General features: G+C 40.4%; 1 long non-coding RNA gene across 1 annotated transcript; it reads right to left on the bottom strand.

Moving 5' to 3' along the window:
* Nucleotides 1–8,721: 8,721 nt before the first annotated feature.
* On the bottom strand, nt 8,722–13,552 carry LOC127527900 (uncharacterized). Its single transcript, XR_007935074.1, has 3 exons — nt 13,404–13,552; nt 13,225–13,310; nt 8,722–8,789 (listed from the first exon to the last, which is right to left on the bottom strand). It is a non-coding gene; the product is annotated as an uncharacterized LOC127527900 (long non-coding RNA).
* Between the last annotated feature and the right edge of the window lie 488 nt (nt 13,553–14,040).

The raw sequence follows: 14,040 nt of genomic DNA, 5'->3' as shown, positions 1-14,040 counted from the left end.
CAATAAATCTTAATATACTTTTGTTACTCTGCATTTATTGCTAAAGGAAACAGCAGATGAATTGTAATGAAATAATGAGCTGTGAAAATTTCATTAACAGGGGAGATAACAGTGTTCTGAATGTGAAATATGGCTAAGAGAGTGTCTAAGACCTCAACTGTAATTAATCAAGAACAGAGCGAGACCTGATTGGTCGCTGATTTAGAATGATTGAGGCTGAGACCGGCTGTCAGGGTCACTGAATATCAATATTTTTTACATCTTGCCTAGGGGTTACCTGCAGAAACTTTTTCCACTTTTGGAATTTTTTTACCCTAAAGAATTAATTGGCTTCATTTATTCTTGATGAATACTACCAAGTCTCAGCCAGGATTCCTCTCCTGGCTGGGGTTCTAATTAATGTTTTATGTCTCATTTGTTCATTTCTGATTCTTATATTTAAGTTGCTGCGGTGGGCTGGTGCCCTGCCCAGGGTTTGTTTCCTGCCTTGAGCCCTGTGTTGGCTGGGATTGGCTCTAGCAGACCCCCGTGACCCTGTAGTTAGGATATAGCGGGTTGGATAATGGATGGATGGATATTTAAGTTGATTGTGTGTGTCATTCTTTATGTTTGGTTTTATCTATGTATCTAAGCTGCCTTTGTTATGTTCCGTGTGTTTTGTGGGTGGTCCCCCAAGAGGTGGGGTAACCTGCCAATCACCACCCTATAAATCCAGATGGTCTTCCACAGTTCCTGACGGTTCATTTCCAATGCGCTTAGGTGTAGTGAGTTTTTGTGTTTTGCTGTGTTTGTGCTTAGTGATTTTCTCTATTTTTCTGACCTATTGGCCTGATTTTTGACTATTCTTGGGATTGCGTATTGGGACTTTATTTGCTTTTAGATTTGCCCTTAACAGGAACTGAATACCTTTTTGCTCCTCTGTGCTTCACTGTGTTACAGAGCATTTTTCTTGCGAAGAATAAATGTTTTTATATCTATATCCCCTTGTTACTAGCAAGGTTTGATGGGTTTCCTCTCTAGTGGACATTTTGGGGACTACATGCTTTGGAATTCTGCAGTGCCTGGGACTCCAGATCAGTACAAATACATTTGGTTGATTTTGAGTTTTAATTTGGGCCATTGTATTGCTATTATTTTTCCAACAGTACTATTGTGCACCCCCGTGACCCTGTGTTCGGGTTCAGCGGGTTGGAAAATGGATGGATGGACTATTGTGCACTCCTATTGCTAGGACTGTCCTAGAGTGGATGTGCCATCAGAGGTTGTGGTGCTGTTCATCACGACACAACAGGAAAAATGACCATCAAAAGGAATACTTCCTCATCTGACTATATGCTTACAAAACCCTTCTAACATTTGTCACACACGTGTGTTTTGGAGACAACCAAAAGGCTTGAATACATGTAATTCCATGCCAGACCAGGTGGTGGCGAAGTGCACTAACTTTCCCTCTCGATCTTTTGCAGACCAGTCTAGGGAAATCCTGCCCGGCTCTGGGGCAGCCAATGATGTCCCTTCCGGTTCCGGTGCGGATGACATCACTTCCTTTGCTGGCCTTTAAAGCCGCCATATTGCCTGAAGAGAATCAGTTCTGTTGTGGACTCTGTTGAATAAACATGTTGCTAATTTTGAATCAATTTTGCAGCTGGGAACTATTAAATGGGTGGTTGCCCCAAACCTACGCAATGTCTCTTGGTCGTTCTTGCGACACCTTTCACAATAATTACTTTGTCTAGTTTTTGATCTTTCTACAGTCCTTCTTGACTTTGATTTTGTCTCATGATTCTTGGATTTGGTTACTGCTAGTTCTTCTGCTAGTTCTGGCCATTGCTTTGGTTTTTGACTATGTTCTTTTCTTCCAGTCACCCTCTGAAATCTCATGCCCACTGGGCATAACACCAGCAAGGCAAGCAGACTAAGGCTTAGAAGGACCAGGAAATGAAATGTGGTAGGACTAGCAGAGGTCAAAACCAGGAAATAAAACACAACCGTAATCACACCAAGGGAGCAGGCAAATCTTGAAGTTAGAAACAAACGTCAACAACCAGAAAAAATGCTCTGTCAGAAAGTCCCACAAGAGATTCTTTGATACCCACAAGCTGGGACAGTGACTGTGTCTGTAAGGCCAACTTGTAAAGCACTGTGTCAATGACACAATCCAGTACAAATTCTGGGGACATGTGGGTAGCAACCTCTGGTGATGTCCATATAAAACAAAATGCCTTTCTTGTAAACAATAATGACAGTAGAATTTGTACATTTTGAAAAAGATCCTCAAATAGAAAACTAAGTTCACCAAAAGACATAGATTTAATTTCCAGAAAATGCGAACTAAAATTTACATCCAGGAAAACTTTAAGACACCATGAGACCATGACACAAGCAGGCATAGTTACCAAAACGTCAGTAACCAAATACTGACAGGCAGTGTGGAGTTGTGGTTAAGGCTTTGGACTTCATGGGTTCAAATGCTGCTACTGAAACTGTGTGACTCTGAGCAAGTCACTTGACCTGCCTGTGCTGCAATTGGAAAACCAAAAACAAATGTAACCAATTGTATCATAAATGTTATAAGTCGCCTTGGATAAAGGTGTCAGTAGAAAAAGGAAATGTAAATAGCATATTAAAGGGTGAAAGAGAGAGACAAAATGATTGTTAAACCAAAAGTAAAAAATAACAGGCCAAGTTTAATTTTTGGTTAACAAACGTTTGCGTGACTTTTGATGACATTTCCTCTCCTGATCCTTGTTTATAAAAATCCGCCTCAGTGTTGTCTGTACTAGAATTATGACTGTCAAACTTGTGGAGTGCACAGAGAAACAGTTGCTGGAAATACAGAAGTGTTTGTCTTCTTTCTCTTCTGAAGAAATAACTTTCTTCTTTTAATAACAATAGGACTTTTTTTTTTCTAATTTACAATATAACAATAAGAAATAATAAGTTCTTTTCACCATCATGTGCAGAGAGAGACACCTCTCACTATCATACACATAAAAAAATTAAAATACAAGAAAATGACCAAAATCAACGCAGCCACACAATGTGAAGCAACTGGTGATGCAGTTAAAACACTGAAATGCGGGCTTACAGATTTAGATTATTCTCAAGAAAAGCAATTTTCCAGTGGGGTACGCTGACCTCTTCTCCCTGAAGTAGTACTTTGCAGATTCAGCATGTTGCCTCCTCTGCATAAAGCTGACTTCAGCTCGTCCTCCTAGAAGCAGCACCATCCACCCACCTCAGAAGCTTAATTACAGTCAGTTAGTACAGTAGCCCACCCACTTGTGTGATTCAAACTTCTCTTACAGTTAAAATGACAAAACAGACACAGGCAGGGTCTAAGAAAAGATCCTCTAAATGCTCTTAATGCCTGCTTTAGTTTTGCCTGCTCAGAACCAACAGAATTACTCTTGTCTCTTATTTAAAAAATCTTCAGTAAATGGGTTTTAAATTGTGCCTTGTGTGGGTTCCTTCTGTTATATAATAAAGGTGGCTTCTTGTGCTGACTTGGGTCACAGAACAATAACAATATACACTATATGGCCAAAAGCATGCAGACACCCCTCCAAGTTATTGAGTTCAGGGATTTTATTGTTAACAAGTGCATAAAATCAACACATAGCCGTGCAACCTCCATTGACAAACATTGGCAGTAGAATGGGTCATTCTGAAGAACTCAGTGAATTTAAGGGTGGCACTGACATAGGATGCCACCATTGCCACAAGTCATTACGTGAAATTTCTTCTCTGCTAGGTCTGTCCCGGTCCACTGTAAGTGCTATTACTGTGAAGTAGAAGCACCAAGGTGCAACAGCTCAGTCATGAAGTAGTAGATAACACAAACTCAAACAGCAGAGGTTGTAACATTGCCACATAAATTTGTATATGGTTTGTTTTTTTTTTGTCTCTTTAAGTAAAATCCCATTGCTATTTCAGAATACTGTAGCATAAGATGGGCGGGTTGGATAGGGAGGACCTTTTGGGAGGTACGGGGCTGTCATTGTGATTTCCGGGAATGCCAGGGAAACGGACACACTATTTAAATAGGGGCGCGAAAAGACAGGAAGAGAAGGAAGTAAAGACAGCCCGAGTTTTTATGGTGGAGGAAACTGACATGACCCATCTGAGTCCAGGAGAATTGTTTTCGGGGAGAACCACAAGTTCAACACAGTCTGGGGTGGCCACCTCGAAGATTCCGGATTCACTGAGGGAAGTGAACTTTACCGTGAAAGGGATCAGAAGCAGTGTGAGCCGTAAATCTTTTATTCTGGGATTGGCGTGTCTAAGAAACTGAACTATGGGGAAATAGGATAATCGGATAAAAAAAACTAAATCGAATGGAAGGTGTGGAATATTCTTGGGTACATAAATTTAATGCCTTTTGTTTATTGTATATATTGGAAGAGGGGGAGTTTTGGGGGATTGTAGAAAAGGTATTAATTACATTTTGTTTGTTGTATCTTTTCTCTGTGTGGTTTTGTAAAAATTGCTTTTATTATTGTAAGTCATCTTTCTGCACTGTGGGAAGGGGCTGAAGGCAGTTTAGGGTTGACCTGCAATCATCAGTACAATTTTCACTATAAACTTAGTGAAGCGTAGTGCTTACAATCGTTACAAAGTGCCAGGTGCTGAAGTGAATAGCACGTAAAAATCATCAATCTTCTGTTTCATTAGTTACAACAGAGTTCCAAAATGCCTCTGGAAGAAACATCAACTGAAGAATTGTATTTCATAAAATGGTTTTCCGTGCACACGAGCCTAAGATCATTATACGCAATGGAATAGAATAGGCACCGCCGTGAGTGGCAGCCTTTCCAGCAGCTCTGTGTAGGACTTTATCTTCTTTATCTTTCTACCTTTTTCTCTATTTCACTAATCACTCCTACCACTTTCTTTTATGTGGACTCGTTCCCAGGACACTTTTTACTTTTTACTATGGACATGGATTTTTACACGTCGAGACTCGTCAATTCAGGTAGTCAACTTCTAGCGCTGAGAGCAAAGGCCAACACCGGTGTGGTTCCCTATGTACCTGATGAGGTAAGAAGGCCGTATCGTGGCAGCAGAGCCGTTGCTAAGCTAAAGGCTAAGCGGCTAGCAAGGAAGTGGCGATACAAGCCTTCGGTGCCTTCTGTGATCCTGGGAAATGTGAACTCACTACCAAATAAGATCGATGAACTGGCTGCACTGGTGAAAAATGTCAGGACCTTCAGAGAATACAGTTTGTTGTGTTTTTGTGAAATGTGGCTAACAACTAGCATCCCAGGTGCTAACGTGGAGCTACCCGGGTTTAACACAGAGCGGACAGAGACGCAAATACCTGCTGGAAGCGGAAAGGAGGAGGACTTGCTCTCTATGTCAATACAAGATGGTGCGACTCTGGACATGTAAACATCAAAATCTCCACTTGCTGCAGGGACATCGAACTGTTGGCCATAAGTCTGCATCCCTATTACTTGCCCATTGTTGTTATTGTTTACATCCCTCCTTGTGCAGATGTGGAGATAGCGGGTGACATCATCCACTCCGCTGTTGCTAAACTGCAAACGCAGCACCCCGAGGCGTTTGTGCTAACTGCTGGAGATTTTAACCATGCGACGCTCGACAAAACATTACCTGCCTTCTCCCAGTATGTGGATTGTAACACTCTGGGAAATAGGACTATTGACCTACTGTATGCAAATGTTAAGGACGCATACAGCGCCACCCCGCTGCCTGCACTTGGGAAAGCAGATCATAACCTGGTTCTGCTTCAGCCTCACAACAAACCAAGACTGAGGGAGCTGCCTACAACCACACGCTCATTCAGGAAGTGGTCCCCTGAGGCAGAGCAGGCTCTGAGAGACTGCTTTGGAACTACGGATTTGTATATCCTGCAGGGGTCACATAGTGAGAACATTGAGGAGGTTGTTGACTGCACTACTGACTACATTGTAGTTCCAGTAAGAACAGTACGCTGCTATGCTAACAACAAGCCATGGATTACAAATGACATCAAGGGCCTTTTGAACCAGAAGAAAAGGGCTTTTAAAGGCGGTGATCAGCATGAGCTCAAGCGCATGCAGAAGGAACTCCGAGTCCAGCTCAGGGTGGCGAAGGACCAGTAAAGGAGAAATCTAGAGCAAAAGTTGCAGAATAACAGCAAGAAGGAAGTGCGGGATGGGATGAAGATTATCACTGGCTGCAGCTCGAAGCGGGGTGCCACCATCGAGAGAGACATGGAGATAGCAAACCTGATGAACAACTTTTTTAGTAGGTTTGACCACCCTAACTAACCCACTCTCACTGTCACCACAGAGTACTGTATCCTCCACTCATCCTTCTGCTGATACCAGCATAGGAGAGAGTTTCCCCCCACCCACAATTACAGCAGCCCAGGTAAGCAGAGAGCTAAGGAGACTTCGTGTCAGCAAAGCAGTGGGTCCAGATGGAGTATCGCCATGATTGCTGAAGGCCTGTGCGTTGGAGCTGGGGAGTCGCCTACAGCACATCTTCGACCTTAGACTGGAACAGGGGAGAGTTGAAAGTGAACAGTAAAGAGCAGTGCATGTTGACCAAGTTCTCAATAGAGATGTGGCCGCAGAAATCATGACACAGCAGGATTAAAGGGTCAGTTAAGGCTTACTTCTGACTAAACAGATTCCAAAACCCTTCTTTGTTGTTTAAATTCTTGATTTCATTTCGATCTCCTGCAGTTCAAAACTTTGCTTTTCCTTTTTTGACTTCAATTTTGCCTCACAGTTCTCGGCTTTGGTATCTGTTATTTTGCGCTCCTGATTCTGACCCTTGCTACATCTTCTGACCGTGTCTTTATTTTCCCAGTCGTCTTCAAACTCTCTTGCTCTCTTGGAATAATATTTCATGTGCAGGACACATCTTCAGTTGTCTGTCCTCTGTACTGTCTAGTGCTGCTGTTTGGCCTGTCAATCACTTCTGCTGCATTCTTCAGTTGCATAAAACACACACTCAGCAAAGCATGGAGCATGTAAGCTGGTATACTAGTAATAAATATCAACAAATTAAAAAAAAACACATGACAGCTAATTTTCTATTTCTATAACATCACCAAATCTGTCGTGACATTTCTGAGATTGGGGGAATTTCGTTTTTTGTTGTGGAGGGATTTTATCCCTAAATATTGATATACTGAAATGTCCTTTTTTAGCAGATACCTACTGCCCTAGACGTACCGTCCTCCAAAACGTCAGCTGTTTAACTAAAAGGGAAATTGTGTTTTGTTGATGAGCAAGTAAGCAGATGATTTAGTTAGACAACTGTGCATTTTATACATATAGATTAAGAAATTCAGGCACTAGTAAAATGATTTCTTTATACGTATATAATACGCTACCGTGGCTGTCCGTTTGTCTGTCCAGGATTTTAAATCACCTGTAGCTCACAAACCGTTTGACCTATTAACCTGAAATTTGGTACGCATACACTACGTGACCTCTACTATCTGCTTTCAGGATGATGATTGACCTCCAAGGTTATTCCTCTTTTTATTTTTATTTTATTGTAGAATCAACTCTTGGCAGCAGCCAGCAGGGTGCCATTCTCATCCCTACCACCTTCACCGTCACCTCCTCTACCTCTTCATATCTTAAATCATTCTTGAGGCAGATTGAAAAATTAAGGAAAACATACTAAGTTATAATTGCAACACAAACACTGACTTAATCAGTTGTAACGTGAAAAGATGCCGATGAAAGACAAGAAGAAGCGGGCCGCTAGGGTGGAGAACAGAAGAGCTGCACAGGAAGCAGCAAGCGCATCAACCTCTGAGCAAACGAATGCTAAACGTACAGAAAAAGAGGATGAAAACTAGGAATGCTCAAGTCAACTGTATTCACAGTGCACCGTTACTGGTATTTAATAAAAGCATACAGGGTGTTTTGGAAATGTCTTCTGAATTTTACATTATGCTTTAAAAAAATAAAAGTAGTTTAATAAAATTAGCAGCAAATATGATTTTGTTAAGTTCAAAGGGGGACCCTCACATTTTTCCCTGGTACACTAGGGGATTCTTGAGCTATACAGGTTGAGAAGTGACACATCCCATATGTCGTTTGTAGCATTGTGTATTATCATGTTGGAATTGTCCATCTCAGTGTGAATAAACTTTAGCCATGAAGGGATTAACTTGGTCAGCAATGATGCTCAGATACAACTCATCGTTCAGATGTTCTTCAGTGGGGCTCTACAACTGTGCCAGGAAAAAATTCCCCACACCCACACAATCAAACATCTACCACTGCCCTTTACTGTCAACATCAAACAGAATGGTTTTGCTTTTTGTTCTTTTTCCAAATTGTAAACCTTCCAATTCCATTAAAAATGGGGAGCGTATGGGGTGGTGGTTGGAGGCCGGTACTTTTCATTACAATTAACGGTTTTACTACAATCTTTTCACTTAAGTGTTATAAATACATTTCTGTTGTTAACACATTTTTATTTTAGATATTTAGTACACTGGACAAGCTAAAATATTATGACATATTCATGCCAGCTAATCAGGGTCGGATAAATACAACATGCTCTTCAAATTGCAAAACAGAACTAGATTTAATTTCCACAGGAGCCTGTAGTATCTCCAGGGGACCCGTAATTATCAGCTTGTCACTGAACCCTCTGCTTACTTTTTTTTTTAACTTGGTCACTTTCAAAGTCATTCTGTAAACACGTTAATGACATGCTACACCCAATAATCAAGTTACTCACTGTGGTTCAATGTTTGGTTCCTCCAGATTATGAATCCTTAATTTCATTTTTCTTGGACATTCCAAATCCTAAAATAAAATATACAGTATATATACATTTATACTATATATAGTGTACAGTATATATATATATATATATATATATATATATATATAGTAAGAGACGGCCGGCAACTACACCCTGATATGGAAGGATGGGGGAAGGCTGCTTTTTTAGGACACTGCCTCTCCCAAGACTCTAGATGGCAGCTTCCCTGGAGTGTAGAGGTGCCCCTGATTCCCAAAGGGCATCCTAGGACTTACAGTTCGGTATCTCAGCCCTCTTGGTTGGTGCTGGGGGGTGCTGTGAAAGGAACTGGGGAGTCATACTTCCCTCGTAGACGGAAGTACTAGTGAGTCATAAGGACGGAAATCCAGAAGTACTTCTGGGCTGAAGAGAACATGAGTTCTCCATCTGACCCAGAAGTGCTAGCAGGTCATGTGAACGGAATAACAGAAGCACTTCCAGGTCAAACACTATATAAAGGACTAGTGTGAACCCAGCAGGAGAGCCAGAGTCGAGTGGAGGTGGACAAAGCTTGCTGGGAGGTGCGGAGGAGAAAGAGAAAGAGAAAGAGAAGATTTGTATTAGTGTTGATTATTTGCCTGTTTATTGTGGCCGTGGAGCTTGGAGGGCACTGTACAAGAAGGAAAAGAAATAAAAATATTTTTGGTGCTATTATCCTGTGTCCTGTGTGTCTGTCTGTTGGGTATAAGGGACAACAGTGACCCCTAATGTCCATAACATATATAAAAATACACAATATAAATTTTATATATATATATATATATATATACAGTATATATACAGTATTTTATACATATATAAAATCCAACACAACAAGACAATGAAGACATGCGAAACAGAACAAATATATCTGCTATTATAAAGTTCAACCTTGAATGCTGCCATCTTGCATCAAGTGGTCAGATTAACCAATGCTGCAGTTTCTTGCTTTACTCACAGCTTTCTTTTCTTACAGATATTTTTAAAACTGAAACTCTCCCAGCTTGCAGAAGACCCTCTTCCCAGTAAGAGTTTCAGGTTGAGATGATAGTTGAAATTGGCCTTTAAAAGTTCATTTTGAGTAGTGATGAGCGGAACAGCAATTTTATTTCATAGACAGTTTTATGAAATTGTTTCTAAAATTTGCTTTGCATGATATTTTGTGAATTTCCCCTTGGGATTAATAAAGTATCTATCTATCTATCTATCTATCTATCTATCTATTTTGCAATTGTAACACTAAAATGAGAGTTCCTTTGATTTGTATATGTTTTTGGGGTGGAAAGTAGGGAATATTGCACCCTAAGAATTATACTGCAGCTGAAGCCAATCTCTCTTTCCTCTGGTATCTTCCAGTTCGCCCCAAAGTTTGACAGTTCATTCCATTCCATTTTGGTAAGATTATCTGCCCTTTATTGTGACTCACAAAAGCTAGTTTGTGTAGGTAGGCACTCTGAACCCAGGGGCAAATAAGCAAAACACAGCCATAAGAGTTCTACAATTAAGCCTTTTGTACTACTTCCTTTTCAATCTGGAGTCAGCAGACAAAAACCAAAACAAACTGACGACAACTGTCTAACAGTCCCTGGCCCTAACGTAAAAAAAAAAAAAGAAGGTAACCAGCAGCTATAATGAGCTAACGGCCCAGAGAAACACACCAGAAGGAGCAGCCAAAAGAGTAGTAGAAATAACAGGCAAAATATAATGATTGTTACATTATTTTTGTACTCATTTTCGAAACTTGATTTATTAAGGTTTATATCAGTATTACATTTTAGGCAGCTCAATCAATTATTGTTGTAAGTTTTTGTTTAAGTTCAGTTTTAGTGTAGTTGAAAATTATTCACGTTTTTTTCCAGCGCAATATTTTTTTGTTATAGGTGTTACCAATTTAGGGCGGCACGGTGGCGCAGTGGGTAGCACTGCTGCCTCGCAGTTGGGAGATCTGGGGACCTGGGTTCGCTTCCCGGGTCCTCCCTGCGTGGAGTTTGCATGTTCTCCCCGTGTCTGCGTGGGTTTCCTCCGGGCGCTCCGGTTTCCTCCCACAGTCCAAAGACATGCAGGGTAGGTGGATTGGTGATTCTAAATTGGCCCTAGTGTGTGCTTGGTGTGTGGGTGTGTTTGTGTGTGTCCTGCGGTGGGTTGGCACCCTGCCCGGGATTGGTTCCTGCCTTGTGCCCTGTGTTGGCTGGGATTGGCTCCAGCAGATCCCCGTGACCCTGTGTTTGGATTCAGCGGGTTGGAAACTGGATGGATGGATGTTACCATTTTATGGTGCGGTCACCGCCTGCATCACCAGGAAATTGGGCCTGAAAGTGCTGCAAATATGTGATATCACAGATGCGATAAAGTTCGGAGAGTCCATATTTTGGTCATCTGAGATTAAAAATAGTTCCTTGAAGTTTGCATAGTGAGAAATTTAATCTGCTGTTTTCCTAAGTAGAACAGTCAAAACCAGAAGGAACAACATTTGTTGTTAAGCCAAAAACCAACCATCAAAATTCTGGTTCAAAAAGCCAAAGCAAAAGTCCTGAGTACCTAATAATCGTATCCTTATAAAAATTGCTAGTTTAGAAAAGTCAATAAACTTGGACATTGAGAGTTCTGTGCCACATTCTTAAATATCATCCACATAACAGCATCACTTGCAAAGTCCCAACTAGAAATCTCACTTGAATTGCTGAATATCAGAGTACACTCAAAATGGCAATGTGGTAACATCACTGTCATAATGATAAATTAGGTAAATCATTAAAAAAACATAAGTGAGATGGACTGAAAATGTTCAAACAACTCAAAACAACTTATGGCAAAAGCCTTAAGTTATGTAACAAAGACATGGAACACTCTCCTAACCCTGTGAGGTTAGTGGAAGCACCTGCTTAATTCCCTTTCTCTTAGGGAGCCCTTATAACACTACAATGATGATAAAGCAGAAATCCAAAGGAAGCCCCTGAACAAGAGGAAAATAAACATCTATTATCAAACTTTGCCAAATTTAATTTATAGACGTGGGGGCCAGAATCCATCCTAGCAATAGCAACCAACCCTAGAATTTTACAAAGAATATTGCCCGGATTACATATTTTCGTGTGGTGGTCTTCACATCAGTTCAGAAGTGAAAATCATCACTCAAGATGACCCAATACCATTTCACAGCAGTCTAGGATACTCAAGCCTGACACCAAATCGGAGTGATCAGTGGTGGAAATGATAACTGAGCTGGCTGTGATCTGAGGCTGTACTTGGTGATGTACCACAGTAATCAGGAGCACAGAAATCATCAGTGTAGGAAAGCTGTGATAGCCTATCTCATGATCCATGGTATTCTTCTTCTGGGTGTTGTAGATCTTTCCATATAGGAGTGACTTTTTACAAACCTTGTCACATTCATATGGTCTACCTAAATCAGGATGTTGGAATGCAAAAATAATTTGGCTCCTATCAGACTTACTCGCTTATTCGATCAAGTTGTTGTGTTTTTCTTGGTGCAATGTAACATTGTGAGATCACCATGGCTTCACCTTATCCAGTAACTGCTTTGTCTATTGCAAATCCAATGCATGGCTGACTAGTGCTTTATGTAAGTATGATAAGCATTGAAGGCCTTGCCTATGCCACTCATTATGCACATCCAGGCACTGTTTTGAGGTTCAGCTACAGTATCTTTTTGTGACAGAGTAAATGTATCTGAATTCTGTTACATATAATTTTTAAACAGGTCTACCTGGCAAACATTTTTGATCCAGGAAATCCACCTCCTCCTGTGAATTATTAGCCATTCAGTGTTAGAGAGCACATTATAGTCTGCATGGCAACTAAACTTTTAAGATAAAAACCTTAGGTATAGGGAGAGGAAGCGTGAAATGTGATCAGTTTTCTTTGCCTATCTTATAATATTCAGAATTCTGAGATAACCAGAGCCAGCTTCTTAATGCAAGGACAGCATGCAAGTTCACTTCCTGATTAAGATGTTAAGCAGCATAAACCCATTGTGTAAGTTTAAAGTGATCTGTTAAGCTAGGAGTCAGTCTTTGGATTTAAAGTGGAAGGAACAAAACCAAAGGCAGGATGCTTGGAAAAAAATCAAAATTAAAGAATGGAGAGAGAGATTCAAAACAAGACAGCTACACTGTGATAAAAAGATTCTAAAATGCGGCACCAACAGTTGAAATAAAATCTGTCAGGCTATTGTCCATTGGCTTGCCAAGAGTTATGAAAGATGGATAAGACACACACTCAGATTGTCTGAGACCAAAGAGATGCTCAAGAAGCTGGCAGGAGAGTATGTGACTGAAAACAGGCATTAAACTTATTGACAATACTTTTAGGGTAATAGAAACTTGAAAGTCTGTCATTTCACCAGAATCTATTTTTTTCGTTACGGCTCATTATAAACAGGCTTGTACAGTAACATTCCAGGCAAACTGATTCAAGATGCCTTACGCTTTTACTGACCTCATTTTGCTTGGCAGAGGGAAACATGGCAGTAGTCTTGGTGTGGGTCTGGGCTGGTGATACTGGTAGACCACCTTCATGATTACCTTTATGCAAGTACATGAAATATTTAAAATGTCATAATGTAAACAGTACAGTTGTAGTTAGAAAACATATTTCTCAGTAGATAACAAACTGACCAGTTTCAGAAGACACTTCAGATGTTTCCTCTGTCAGGGAGTTATTTTTGAGAGTCTTATCCTTGAAATTGAAATTGATTTCTTCCAACTGATATGAATGACAAGGGCTAAAATGTTTTATTTGACTTTCATACTTTTTCTGTACTTCAGAACATCTGCAACAGAGCAAAACATTGGAAAATTGAGAATTTGGTTAAAGCACACTTCTACAGTGTAAGCCAATATGATGCCTGTTCAAATCAACAGCCATCAAAGTACATTTTCTAAGAGACTAGTTGTGCTACCCGTCTAAGATGAATTGAAATCTAAGTAATCACCATGAACCTTAACAATAACATTTGCAGTGCACCATCTACTAGAATGAATTTTGTGAGGCATGGGGTCATTATGCATTTGTCATTCCAACAGATGGCACTTCACAAACATTTTATCGTAATCAAATACATTATTACAAATGTTTGAGATGTATTATCTATTGAAGAGACAAATGTAACGCATATGTTTCTGATATATGCCATTTGGTACAGGATTAGCAAAAACAGTGTTAATGTTTGTGATGCGTCATCTGTTGGAATGACATATGCAATGTATTTTACATAGTGACTAGACTCCCATCATTTTATTGAGGTGGATAAGA

This window comes from Erpetoichthys calabaricus, chromosome 5, assembly GCF_900747795.2.
Source record: "Erpetoichthys calabaricus chromosome 5, fErpCal1.3, whole genome shotgun sequence".
Classification (NCBI taxonomy): domain Eukaryota; kingdom Metazoa; phylum Chordata; class Cladistia; order Polypteriformes; family Polypteridae; genus Erpetoichthys; species Erpetoichthys calabaricus.
Note: the sequence above shows the minus strand (reverse complement) of the source record. Positions and strands in the feature narration are given on the sequence as shown.